The sequence below is a fragment of the Pimephales promelas genome, chromosome 22 (genome assembly GCF_988280905.1).
Source record: "Pimephales promelas chromosome 22, fPimPro1.hap1.1, whole genome shotgun sequence".
NCBI lineage: Eukaryota > Metazoa > Chordata > Actinopteri > Cypriniformes > Leuciscidae > Pimephales > Pimephales promelas.
In genome coordinates, this window is record NC_142790.1 from 1,769,300 (window position 1) to 1,783,045 (window position 13,746).

A 13,746-nucleotide genomic window follows, 5' to 3' on the forward strand; every position below is an offset into this window, starting at 1 on the left:
CTGTAAATTTGGCCTCTAGTTTCATAAACGCCAGAGGAGAACTGGCCCCTTACTGAGCCTGGGTTCTCCTAAGGTTTTTTTTTTCTCCATCGGGTCATCTGATGGAGTTTTAGGACACTGTCGGGTCACTTGATGGAGTTTTTCGGTTCCTTGCCACTGTTGCCTTTGGCTTGCTCAGTTGGGGATATTCAAATTAAATGACCCATCATACCATTGATCAGCTCTACCAAACTTGGATGTCTTTTTTCCAGTAATAAACAAACACTGTTAAGTTGTTTTGATTGATACCGTGAAGCAGCTTTGATAAATCTGTATTGTGAAAAGTGCTATATAAATATTTGACTTGACTTAAAAGTTCATGCATGTGGTAGAGTTCAAGTAAAATTTTTGTTTTGCAACTTTGACTGAAATAACCACTCGTTACAACCGAGGTATCCAGCAAAGCATTTGTGAAGAAGACACAACACACACAACCTTGAGGCGGATGGGCAACACCAGCAGAAGACCCCACCGGGTACCACTCATCGCCACTACAAATAGGACAAAGAGGCGACAATTTGCAAGAGCTACCCAAAATTGGACAGTTGAAGACTGGAAAAATGTTGCCTGGTCTGATGAGTCTCGATTTCTGTTGAGACATTCAGATGGTAGAGTCAGAATTTGGCGTAAACAGAATGAGAACATGGACCCATCATGCCTTGTTCCCACTGTGCAGGCTGGTGGTGGTGGTGTAATGGTGTGGGGGATGTTTTCTTGGCACACTTTAGTGCCAATTGGGCATCGTTTAAACGCCACAGCCTACCTGAGCATTGTTTCTCTAAGACGTCATAGAGCTGACGCTTTTGACCATACGTCAACATCCGCCGTTTTAGGGTACCCTTAAACGTCGGTTAGATGATGTTATCTAATCCTAACCCTACCCCAGAACTAAACCTACCCGCGTCACCTAACTGACGTTAAAGGTAAAGCGTCAGTTGTATGACGCCCCAGGATCATCATCTAACTGACGTTAAAGGGAACCCTAACATGGCGGATGTTGACGTATGGTCAAAAGCATCAGTTGTATGACGTCTTGGGAAGAGACTGTGTTAAATAGTATTAAATATTATTAAAATCATACTAAAATATCTCTGAAGCAGTTTGAGAAATTATTGAGACTTATTGAGCAAAAGTCTCCATATGATGTCTAGGAGACACAACTGATTTTTGTTGGTCCCGTGGGTCTGTTCTACTTTTAAGATCCACTATGAACTAACATTTAGCTCTTTATTTATGAGCAGTGTCATGAGTTTTCCTCTACATGCTGTAGAGATTGTATCAATATCCTCGGGTCCAGAATCAAATCAAGTGTAAGTACTGCTCTTCAGGGGTGGTTAACAATGAAAAGGTCTCTTTATTAAAAAATACCGTACCGGTCAAACTGTTTTCTCTCTAAACAAACTAATGTGAACTAATGGCCAGCCACGAGTACCTCTCACGCACATGATCAATACACAGGTTCTTGCTGAGGGAGGAATGGGCTCTTTGTGTTCGGACACATTCCTCCGGATGAATCCCTGCTGAAGCCGCATGTCAATCAAACGTCAGCTCAGACTGCTCAAACACCCCACTTTCATTATCTCTGTTTTACTTAAGGCACATTTTTTTCTCAAACATTCATTCTTTTAGCTCAGAAGAAATACCTTAATTGACCTATGGCTAAGCCATGGCTGGTCAAACGGTGTGTATGCAACTCCGACACTGGGTTCCCGAGAGGCTGGGCGACGGTGTGTATTGTTTTACCCTTTCACAAGCCACATCTCAACCGAGATAAGAGTCTGCTCTGGATAAAGTTATGCGGTGGACCACAACACCAACTAAACGTGGATAAATCAAAGGATGTCTCGGTTCTAAGTTAAGTCAACAATGTATTTGAACGTTATCTTTAAAATCTCTAACGTAACGTTAGGCTAACGTTAGCCTTACATTAGAAAACGTTAACGTTAGCATCTAGCTGTGTTGTACATCATGTCACTTAGCTTCATTAACGTATCTGTAAATAACCCAGATAACAAATGTTCAATGTTGTGCTGAATGATTCATGTAAATACTGTAGCACCAAACGGCGATGGCAACTATATGCAGTTTATCACGTTTACACTGTGACCTGTACATTTCTGCCTGGAGCTGAAGCTTTTCATCAACCTTCTCAACAATAAAATTATTAATATAACCATCCAATGCATAGTTAAGGCCCTTTAGGTGACTTTGAGGTCAAAGAATCAGCAATTACCTCCTGTGAAATGTCTCCTACTGTGACCGCTGCCATAGCGCCTGTCCCCGAATGTTGACTGAGTGAGTGGAGGGGGCGTGGCTTAGCCATAGGTCAATTAAGCAGGGATAACTAATACAGCTTTTTGTATTTAAGGTTAGTGATCTGAAAAAACCTAACCAGACCTACTGACCTTTATTAAATGCACACTTAATTTGATAAAATGCCACATAAGTGTACCTAAATGTATGGAAGCTTGTTTTCCCCAATATCAAAAAAAAAAAAAAGAAAAAAGAAAAAAAAGGTAATTACAACTTTTTATTGCACAATTAAATTTTTTTTTTCTTACAAGTTTACATCTCGAAATTCTGATTTTATGATATAAAGTCACAATTTTGTGTTAAAAATTCCGAATTGTGAGTTTATATCTCGCAATTCTGACTTTATATCTCACAATTCTGACTTTATATCTCGCAATTCTGACTTTATATCACGCAATTCTGACTTTATATCTCACAATTCTGACTTTATATCACGCAATTCTGACTTTATATCTCACAATTCTGACTTTATATCTCACAATTCTGACTTTATATCTCACAATTGCGACTTTATATCTCACAATTCTGACTTTATATCTCACAATTGCGACTTTATATCTCACAATTCTAACTTTATATCTCGCAATTTTGACTTTTTATCTCACAATTGTGACTTTATATCTCACAATTCTGACTTTATATCTCACAATTCTGACTTTATATCTCACAATTCTGACTTTATATCTCGCAATTCTGACTTTATATCACACAATTCTGACTTTATATCACACAATTCTGACTTTATATCTCACAATTGCGACTTTATATCTCACAATTCTAACTTTATATCTCGCAATTTTGACTTTTTATCTCACAATTCTGACTTTATATCACACAATTATGACTTTATATTCCACAATTCTAACTTTATATCTCGCAATTTTGACTTTATATCCCACAATTCTGACCTTATATCACACAATTCTGACTTTATATCTCATAATTGTGAGATAAATAGTCACAATTCTCTTTTAAAATGTGTTATTCTATGACGGAAACAAAAGTGTACTAAAGTCAAGCCATCAGAAAGGCCTGAAACATGTTTATAGCATTAGTTGTGTTCCCTGTCCGTGGTGAATATCCTCCCATCCCACAAACAAACAGTAAATAAGCATAAACAAATGCACACAGTTCTGCCGCACGGCTAGTAAACTTTGCTCCACGGAAAATAATCCGGCGTAGAGCTTAATGAGTCGACTGAAGGCATGTATTTATCATCAAAGCATATTGTAATTAGCGCGATAGCTGAACTTGTTTAGCGTCTGAACATTACAGTAATCGTTATCTGGTATCTATTGTGCCTGTGTCGTGTGCGATACCCTCCTGCTCCATAATCAGAGGGTGCTGGCAATTATATATATATATAAAAAAAAAAATCTAATGAGAATATTAATTAGAATTTCTCATTAGCCTAGCTCGTTGAATTTGTCAAACGAGTTTAATGACATAGAAGAGCCGCTCTCCTCGCCTTGCCTACGAATGAGTGGAACGAACTGTAACTCCTGGAAGCAAGAGGTCTGGATCCCATCGAATGATGTTCAGAGAAAACTACAGAGAGCTTGATGCACCAAGCATGTATAATTGCTAACAGCAAAGATATTTACATTGTTAATTTGTAACCCAGAAATCTGCCATCTTGCTTTGAAAAGGATGCCTCTTTCCCCCGCTCTGCTTTGATGGTGCGATGCGGTTTGGAGTCATCTGGGATTGCCGAATCCCTTTCGGCATCATTTTCTTTCTGACATGTTATTTTTGGGGGTTATTTTCTTGTTGATTTGTTGGAGTCAATTTTAATCCATTCACTGTTAATTAAGTTAATAAGTTCTCAATGACCCAGATATAAGTTTTCAGAAGTTCATGTGTAAATATGAACCATTGATTAACTCAGTTTAAGAAGATGCTTTGTGTTAACCGATCACACTAAATGCGTCTCTATAGCACGCAGTGTGTTCATCGTGCAATTTATACGCAAGGGTTAAGTGTAAGTGAGTTTTTATGTGAGTTATGTGAATAAGTGAGTTTTTATGTGCATAGGATACGCATGGGTTGGTTAGGGTAGGTTAAGTAGTGGTGTGGGGTGTGTGTGTATTACTCGCAAAATGAACTGCGTATCAAATGCATGTGAAAACCGCGTCTCAAATGCACGTAAAAACTAATTTTCGCGTTTAAATTGCACGACAAAACACAATGCGTGTTATAGAGACGCATTTACGTAAGAACAGACTGATTTTTCGACATATGCGTTTGCATGTATAGATGTATTGACTGTATGGGTGTTCATGATGATCAGGTTACTATGATTTTATGGTTTCACTTTATTTTGATGGTTGCTTTAACACTTTCTGTTATATTGCATCTACATGTTTGCTAACTCTCATTAGGCAAGGCAAGTTTATTTATATAGCACATTTCATACACTGTGGCAATTCAAAGTGCTTTACATGGAAGAAATTGAAATAATCAAAAGAATCAATCAGATCATAATAATTAAAACAGTTTAGAAAAAAAATAAATAAAATACAGTAAATAATTAAAACAATTTAGAATCAAAAATAAAATGAAGTACAGTAACCGTCGGACGAACAGTGGCACAATGCTCATTCAGTAAATGCAAAGCTAAACAGATGTGTTTTGAGTCTGAGAGTGTTTGTAGAGTATTAGTAGACTGGTAGGGTTCAAATAAGCTGTCATGCACTTGCAAACTTATTTATAGTCAGTATAATATCCGAGGAGCATCAGAATAAAGTGTTAGCAGAGATTAATCAGACAGTCTAATAGACATATAGTTGCAAAGTTACTTATAGTCAAACAAAATGCTCAACAGGATCCGTGAAAATAAAGTTTTACAGATTTTACTGTTAATAAGGGGTGCTTTTATCCATATTGCGAAAGAGAACGTGGCTCATTCAAGCAGAATCTATATAACAACATGTTGCTGAACCTTTACTACCTTCATTCCAATGTCTTCGTATCTTCATTTCTGCATCATAACAAGAAATCCCAGTGATCTTTTTTTTATGCTATTTCAAATGCTATGGCCTTACCAAAGACATGAGGGTAGTATTATTGAGCAAATCTTACAGGTTTCCCCAGTGTCGTCTTCTGTTCTCCTCTTCATCAGCTCCCGAATGAAGGCCTCGGTTACGTTCTTAACTGAAGTGAGAGTGGTTTTTCGTCTCCGTCCTCATGCACGTGTGATTCCAGCAAGGTAGTGTGCAAGATACAGTGTTAAATGTGATGGTTTCAGGTTTGGGATAATCAGCTCATCCTCGTCTGACGCTCCTGTGAAGTCACGCTGGAGAGGAGGCCCAGGTGCTCTGATTCACAGTCTTATTTATTAGTGAGACTTGATCAGTATTGAAATTTATTCTGCTGCCACAGCTGCTCTTCCCACTGCCACTTCAGGGAAGAGTCCCAGAGCGTTCTCTCTCTCTCTCTCTCTCTCTCTGTCTCTCTCTCGTCTGTGAAGGTTGATTCAGAGCGTGGCTGAAGTTTTTCTCCACTTTTATGGCCTGTTACATTCATTTGTTTTCTGTTATATCTTGCTGGATTGGTGTTGTGGGTGTTTGTTGGGGGAAGAGTGGGATAGGGGAGGGTTAGCCAGTTTTAAACTGGCGGCCATGGGTAGTTCGGGTAGCCTGACGTCGTCATACTCTGTGAGTCTGATACGGCTTCATTGGGCTGTGATTATGGGCTATGTTAACCGAACCAGGAAAGAAAATGCCTCTGCACTCAATTGGATTGGCCGAATCCCGTTGGAAGGACGGCAAAAACATCTTTCCGATCGACAAATGCCTTGATCGCGGTTTTCTGTTCCTCTTTTAAAATGAATGTGCTGTCTACATCTTCTATAACAGATGCGATGGCTGAATCTACACATCTCAGTTCTCCAGCGGCGGCCATCTTTGTTGTAAACAAACTCAACCCAATCGCTCTTTGGGGACGTGGATGATTACGTTACTGTTGATCATCTGTCCATCATCGTATAAAGCCCGCCCTGACGATTTAATTGGTCCGAAAATGAGGTTTATTTTTCACTGGTTTCCAGCTGTATTTACACTGTTTTTTCATTGATTTTTGTTTTCAGTAGTAGTAAATTGCCATTTTGTGACATTTCGAGTAAATTTTTTGCTTAAAACGACACATTCAAACACAAAAACGATCCATCAAATGTTACCACCATTGTGTATTGTCTACCAAGTATTGAGGTGTTTGCATTCACATAAAGCTTAAAGTCTGACATGATGTATATATAAATTACTTAGATGATCTAAGTAAAGAACATACTATAAATGACTAATAAAATTCAAGATAATTGTTTTAGTGAAGTGTAATACAAAGGCAAAGGAAATCGGTATTAATCGACCTTTTACAAGCAGAGTTAAAATTACTTATTTTTTGTAAAGTTTACTTAATTCCACATTCCAAGTAAATTTAACTTAAAGATTTCTAATTAAAGCTACTAGGTTTTTACTTGGCAAATCTTTGTAAATTTACTAGCATTTTCTGAGTGAGATCGTTTAGCAAGGTTTTTTCAAGTAAATCCTACTCCAAATTTTTTACAGTGCGTCTGAAAAAAAGTATTTGCTGCAGTTTCTGATTTCATGATAATAGTGTGATGTAAAAAAGGAAAGGATCAAAGAAAAAAAATGCACGAGTTTCTCTCTCTCTCTTGAGTTTCCCCCTCACCACTGATCTACCTACAATGTATTTCTCTCTCATTTCTTACCTCTTCTCATCTCTAACTCCGCCACACTCTTTGCCAAAACCTCCATTTCGGAGTTTACACCTTCCACACCTCCACGTCCCACAATCTGCCAGCTCAGCCCCTCACACCTGCTTCCAAGATCCTCCTCATTTCTGCCACATTCACAACCGTCGTCTCGCTCTTTCTTTGTTCCCGTTTCTCTTTTGTCTCTCGACTCGCTCACCCACCCGATCCCCCTATTAGCACGAATCAACCTTATGCTTTTCAAAGAGAACTTCAATGAGACTGATGCAATCTTCACGCTGTGTGTCAGAATAACCCACTTACAGAAAATTAATCAAAGACGGAAGATGTCGGCATCAAAGCTGTTCGGTTGTTCAGCGTTTGAGTTTGAGTCTTCCAGGAGGAGCATCTCTTCCAGAAGATGAGAAGAAGATGCAGAATTGAAAGCACCTAACGAGAGAGTGTCTGCCGGTTCATGAGACTAAATACTGTCAAAATAAGCCACCATCTCATCAGCGCTGGCATTGAGACTGCTAACCATGTTTGGCTTCTCTCTGCCACAACATCCTTTCATCCATTGTAAGTGGCAACAAAAGACCCAATTCTGTTGTCATCTTTGCTGGAGAAGAGGCTATGAATGAAAGCGAACCACTACCAGCGCAAAATCCCACATATCATGTTTCAACTCTTGAGTATGGCTGACAAATGATTTCATCAATCCACCGCCATCGTGTTGCAGGCGCTTTTGGAGCATGGGGCATATTCTTTCTCCTTATTACAGCGAAGCAGCTCCTCAGTGCTCCGGCTGTTTCTGATCCAAACTATTCTGTGGCTTCAGCTGAGAAAATACAGAGGCCTGGCCAAAATAAGCAACACTCGCCTGGCTGGAGTCGACAGTCGGAGACCCTGCCCACGAAAAACGTCGGGAGAGAAGGAAAGGAGGGCGAGATCTGAATGTGTAACTCTCTTATTTCACTGTAAAAATGAATATGCTTTATCTAATCAAAAAAAAAAAATGTTATTATTATAAAAAAAGCAATATTATTAATTCAATTTAACAAATTAGAATTGAGTAATAATTAATCAAATTAATTTATTGAAAGTTAACCGTTTAAAATGAGTAAAACTTACAACAACAACCAAAAAAACACATAAATTTAAGTCACCATTATGGTGATCAGTGTTAAAATGCCGGTTTTCTCCTTCAGTGATTCTGCTTGTTAACATCTGGTGTCTTCAATGTTGGCAATATAAAATAAAGAGTTCTTAGTTAGTGAGATATTTTTGTTACATTTTTTGGTGTAAACTTTAATGTAATTAATAATATTGCTTGTAATCTGTTGCCACAATTCTATTGATTAGATAAAGCATACTCATTTTTACAGTGTTCCTCTGTGGTTTAATATCTTTAACGTGCAGATACTCACTTGGAACATGAATATTTGTATTGTGAATGTACATTTTTCTAATTATTCTCTTCATGGAAATTGATTTATATTTCAACCCAAAGTTTTAAAACAGAACAAATAACTTGAAGAGTTTGAAAAAGAAAGCTTTGTCTATATTTACACTATGTGCAAATACCCGACTATTTTTAACCCCACCCACCATTGCTCAAACAATTCACCTTTAAATCAAATAACATAGAACTCACACTTTGTGTGAATAACATCTGTCACCGTGCGCAACTTAAACAATGCTATCTGTTGCTGGTTTAGGTTAAATACATCAATCACAGTTCAGTATGCAAATAAAGGCAAGACAGGAAGCCAATCACAGTTAAAATGCAAATGACAACATTTCTTGTTTACAGTTTTGCTGCTGATCATTCTATCAGTGAAGTGAGATATTTTCAGCTTTTACAAATATGAATGAAATCATCTGAGAAAATGAAAGCCATTAATATGTATTTTTCATTGTGACATCATGTCTATTAACACAAACCTAATGACACATATTAATTGTAAAGTCTTTATACACCATCTCAGTGCTTTACTGCTTTCATTTTTTTAATGCATGCTATATATACTATACAAGATGTATGAACATCCAATGAAAAGCACCTTTACACTCTGTGAAAAAATGGTTCTATTTAGAACCAGAAATGGTTTCATCCCCCGCTTCATATATGGAACTCCAAAATGGTTCTATATAGAATACCATTTTTTTTTTTTTTTGGTAAAAGGTTCTATTGGCCAAGTATGGAACCCCAAGGTTCTAGGAACCCTTTTTTAAGAGTGTATAGAACATTTTAGGGGTTTTAGGGGCACCTTTTAAGGTTCTATATAGAACCTTTTCTTCTAAGAGTGTTGGAAATAAGAAAAATGCACAAAATAAAAATGGGTCTAAAACAGGGTTAAATGTATTTATCCACAATATAATTTATTTTCTTCTTAATTCAAATGTGAATGTTATTGGGTGAACCGCTGTCTGCTGGCTGGCTGTCGAGGAAGAAAAAGAGTGTATTAATTATTGTTGCACGTGTTTGGAATTATTCCCTTAATTGAATCCAGACAATTATCATGTCAATATACGCCTCATTATACAGGTATCATTACAGGTGCTCAGTGTACTGATAGATATGCTATTGAATTGCCTCTATTTATTTACAGCTTTCGCTTAATACATTACTGCAATTCATTCAAGAGTCTGATAAAGTGAGCTTGCATAAAGCTGCTACCAATCAGAGCGCGCCGAAACCCAAACCGGGCCATCCGTCATTATATCACGGCCAGTTCTGGAGGGGCAAAGCACATGAAAATGGAAGGAATTCCTCCAAGCTCTCATTGTTTGATGTGGTATTGGCTTCGAACTTAAAATTTAAAGCTTTTTAAGTGTATTCGACCTAATTCATCATAACTTATGTTTCATGTGAGGCTTTCAACTGTTTGAACGGTGACATGAAACCCCCCCAAAACTACCCCATTTTGCAGGTATCATCTGACAAAGGCTGGGCCAAATTATCGTAGCTTTATTATGATATGACTGCCGTCATATCCTTTTCTCCATTTTGTAAATGGAAGTAGCTGCTTTCATGTTGACCTTGCCACGATCAATTGATTCGGTTGCTTTGGGCTCAGGTCCGCCAGGGGTTGTCTGGTTTTATTAGTGGACAAGATTGTGCGCTTGCTGCAAGATGAGGGCCGGAACCAGACAACCATGACACTCGGTAGCGTAAGATAATTCCTCCCAGCTCTTCTGAAACTCAGCTAATGGCCTTTGACAGCTTCTCAGAACTGGAAATGCAAATGAATAGGGATGTTTCCACACGTTTTGGCCAGTGACATCAAAGGGGAAAAAGTGATAATACTGGAACGAGATGAGAGAAAGAGTGCACGGATGGTGAAGTCCAAGGTCTTCAGGGGCTGAAAGAAAGAAGTAGGCCAGGGATGAGATTAGACCAACCTTTACAAAAAAAAAAAAAAAAAAAGTACTACGGTACTACTTAGGTATTAGTGAACACATCGAATGATACAGTGCCATGGTACTTTGATAAATAAATTGTTACTGTATTACCATACCTTTGGTTTTTACATGTTGTAAATTTGTGCATTTTAAATAAATATTTAACATCTGACTGTAAAAGAGTGTAAAAATACTCTTAAAATGAAATGTTCAGTGGGGTTCTTAGAACTCTTTATAGGTTCTAGACTTAGAAAAACAACAACAACAACAACTTTATGCCAAAGAGATTCAATATAACGATACATACTTTCATGTTTTAACAGTTTATTTCAATAAAAAATGTTTACGAGCTTTTCAATTCATAAAATTGTAAATGAAAATAAACTGTAATAATATAATAATAATGATTAATCGCGATTAATCGGATCAAAAAAATATGTTTACATAATATATGTGGGTGCACTGTGTATAATTATATATATATATATATATATATATATATATATATACACACACACATGCTTGTATAAGAAATATTTTCATGTTTAATATATAATTTTAGATTTATATATGAATAAAAATCTAAATTTTATAAAATGTAAATTTTTAAATTTTAGATTATAAATAATTTATATTATATAAGTATAAGTATTTTATATATAAAAAATATTTTTTTTCTTAAATATACATCTATGTATATGTATATGTATATATATACAAAATAAGTATACACAGTGCACCCACATATATTATGTAAACACAAACTTTTATTTTGGATTAATCGGATTTGGATTAATGGTTTGACAACCCTAATATATATATATATATATATATATATATATATAAAGGGATTGCATGTGTATTACACACCATAAAGTGCGTATCATACTTACGCGAAAATCATATAGACGGAAAAAAATTTTTTGCCGTATAAATGGCACGAGAAATAATATTCGTTGTATAGATATGCACTTTCATGGGATCAGGCTGGACACGTTATAGAAAAGCACAGTCCAGGAGAACAAATAATCAACCCATCTAAAAACTAAACACAGTTAAAGTACATGAACAGTTATGACACAAATGAATAATTTGCAATTAAATCATAATGTTGTACGTCACTCGCAACATCAGTGCAAAAGTAAAATCACTGTCAAAGCTTGTGTCAGAGCAGTCACGTTGGTGCCGTGACCCGGCTGGGATTGAGCTTTGAAGGGGTGAGTAGCAAGTAAAGCTCCCTCGCATGGCCTCAAGAGGCGCACTAGCTAGAGGCCGAAGTCTTTAGTGTCCTTGTTAGTGCGCCTGAGGTGCAAGTAGGATAAGTCGCAGAAGCACATATTATGGCCAACAGCAGCTTAAAGTGTGCTGTATTTTTGTAGCCAATTCAGTGTAATTGAGTTTACCTGAATGCTCTTGTGTGTGACAGTTTGCACACACACACACACACACACACACACACACAACTTTGTATGGATAGCAGCAGAGGCTAGTCTTGTTCATAAATTCAATAGTGAATCTGGCACAAAAACAAGCAGCTGAGGTTTCAACCTCAAAACAAATATTTTATGCAATTTACCATGTGTGTTAGTCACTCTCTGCCAGTGCTGGACTCTCTCTGGAGGCCGTCGACTGAATATGACCGTGACTTTGGCTAGATTTGTTGTCCAACGTTTCCAATTCGTTCACACTACACAGTTTTTGGACCAGACACCTCCTCCCACCTGCACACTGTTATTTCAGGAGTTTTCCGAATGGCCATGTGCCGCCCTTGTGCATTTTTGAAGACCGCCACATTTACACCCAATTACAGACAGTGAAGGGTCTAGGGGAAAAGTAACTCCAGCCACTTTACAGCCAGTGATATTACAAGGGTCCATTGAGGAACAATGCAAAACCCATTTGACAAATTAATATGCCGTAATGTGTTTTATGGTATAGACCCAATGGAGTCTCTCTTTAGTGGGTTTTGAGTGGACACTCTTAATGATTAATTCAGCACAATTAAAAATGCATAGAATGCAATTTCAACATCACACGGACATTCCATTAACGGAAAAACTCAATTTTTGAGCTAAACACCCGCAAGATTCAAAGCAAGGTCCCTTAAGTAGTTCCAGCACTTTAAAAACCTTATGGTTTGGGCTTAAATTGGGGCTTTTTTTTCACAAGTGAGCTAACACCACAAACTGGGCCGATGTCATTTGGACATTTAGCAACATGCTACTTTAAAAGGCTTAGAAAACAATACAATTCTGACAAATGACATGCTAGAATTCATTTTTTTTATTCTGTGTTTAATAATATGCTTGTGACGCATGATGGCCAGCCATTGTAGAGGAAAGACTCACTACTACTTCTTCGCCTCTTTTCCTTCATCTCGGGTTGTTTTGTGAGACTGTTTTAAGTTCTACTCCATTACCATCCCACCCGCTCACATCTTCAGGCGAACAATCAACGAACCCCCAACAGGAAATCCATTGAAAACCTCCAGCTGAGCTCTCGCTGAGAGGACGGACTGATGCAGCTGTCAAAAACCCTTCATAGTTGTGTTGCGGTGGTTAGCATACAGTATGTGGTTTCCATTGAGTCTTGACACTCATATGGGTGATGCAGGTTTGAGTCCAGCCATGTGCCAATTTTGAAAAAGCACATGTGACACACTTTTCAAATGAATCTATTATTATTATCTTTTTTTTTCTCATCCCAAATGTGACTTGCTAATTGCTATGTTAGTCAAGCTCCAGTATTATTTGAACTTTGGATGTCCAGTGGAGTCTTTATAGGCTTGGATCAGACAGCCGTTCTCGTTTGATGCTTTTAAAGTTTGAATCCCTTGTTGTAGCTGTGTGGATTGGCAGACGATTAGGCGCTCTACCGTTTTGAAAATACAAATTTGAGGCGGTCATAAGCATTTTCTACCAGTGAATTTTGTTTAACTGACTGAAACACACAGATTTTGGGCCACATTTACATGTATATTAAGCACTGCCCACTTGGAGTAATGTCAACACCATGTGTAAACAAAGTTTAGGAGGAAATATCAGTGTTGTAATACTCGAGACTCAGACTCGTCTCGGTCTCGAGACCATATTTTAATGGTCTTGGTCTTGTCATGGACTCGTGTCCATTTGGACTCGGAATTGACTCGTACTCGAACATTTTTTTTTTTTAGGACTCGGACTTATTCCCGAGTCCACTCGAGTTCAATTAAAAATATTTTTCATGATTATTAATGAATGTTAATAAAATATTTCTTTAAATTGATTGACACGCCCAGT